General features: G+C 36.3%; 1 long non-coding RNA gene across 1 annotated transcript; it reads right to left on the reverse strand.

Moving 5' to 3' along the window:
- Nucleotides 1–122: 122 nt before the first annotated feature.
- Nucleotides 123–843, reverse strand: LOC111659469 (uncharacterized). The gene is made up of 3 exons (XR_002761079.2): nt 645–843; nt 528–563; nt 123–191 (listed from the first exon to the last, which is right to left on the reverse strand). It is a non-coding gene; the product is annotated as an uncharacterized LOC111659469 (long non-coding RNA).
- Nucleotides 844–881: the final 38 nt, after the last annotated feature.

Genomic DNA, 881 nt, shown 5'->3' on the forward strand with positions numbered 1-881 from the left:
ATGCCAAATTACAGCCTTTCAATTTATTCTAAAATCTACTGGTGAATACAGGTGTCTGTGACTTTACGTCAAACTTGTTGAAACAAGGAAAAGTGATGTAAGAATGATTTAAAAGCACTGACTTGTTACAGATGTTGTTGGTGTTGCAGCTGTTGTAGTGTTAGTAGCTGTTGTGGTAACAGATGTTGAATCTAGACAAAAACATGCATAAAGTAAAGTGGTGAATAATTACTTCTTATTGTTAACTACAGTTGTTGGTGACATTGTGGAGGATGTTGTCTTTAATTCTAAATTCTTGTTTTTAGGATTATGTGTTATTTCTTCCAATGCAAGTGCAATCTTAATAAATAAAATCAATAAATGGTAGTGTTAGGTTGTTGTAGTGTTTGGCGTTGTTGCAACAGTTGTGGTTGTTACTAAAACAAAGAAGTGATCAGAAACAAAAAGTGTCACATAATAGAAGCTCAACAGAGTGGAAAAGGTGTAGTAGAGACAAGCAGTGGGCGTAGCCAAAAGTAATTTCATACCATTTGGAGGACTTGGTGATGGACAAATGAAGAGTTCTGTTTGAAAAGAGTAAACATTAAATGCACGTATCTTAAATGTAACTGAGGAGTGAAAGATATTCATATTTCAGCTCCTACCTGTCCACGGCTGGCAGTAAGAGCCATCTGGAGGAATGGTGTTGATGCATCTACAGCTGTTGTCAAATCCTTCATAACATTTGCCATAAGTGGAGCACATGTGACAAGGCCAAAGAAACTGCCCTTCACATCTGCACTGATGTGTCGTTCCATTAGGGTAACAAACTACAGAGAAGAATCATAATTGAAGAGAATGTAAAAAATATGGTTTTCAGCGAACAAGGATTAATTCTGTTG

The sequence above is a fragment of the Seriola lalandi genome, unplaced genomic scaffold (genome assembly GCF_002814215.2).
Source record: "Seriola lalandi dorsalis isolate HSWRI2012SDOR001 ecotype SW California unplaced genomic scaffold, Sedor1 jcf7180001983238, whole genome shotgun sequence".
Classification (NCBI taxonomy): domain Eukaryota; kingdom Metazoa; phylum Chordata; class Actinopteri; order Carangiformes; family Carangidae; genus Seriola; species Seriola lalandi.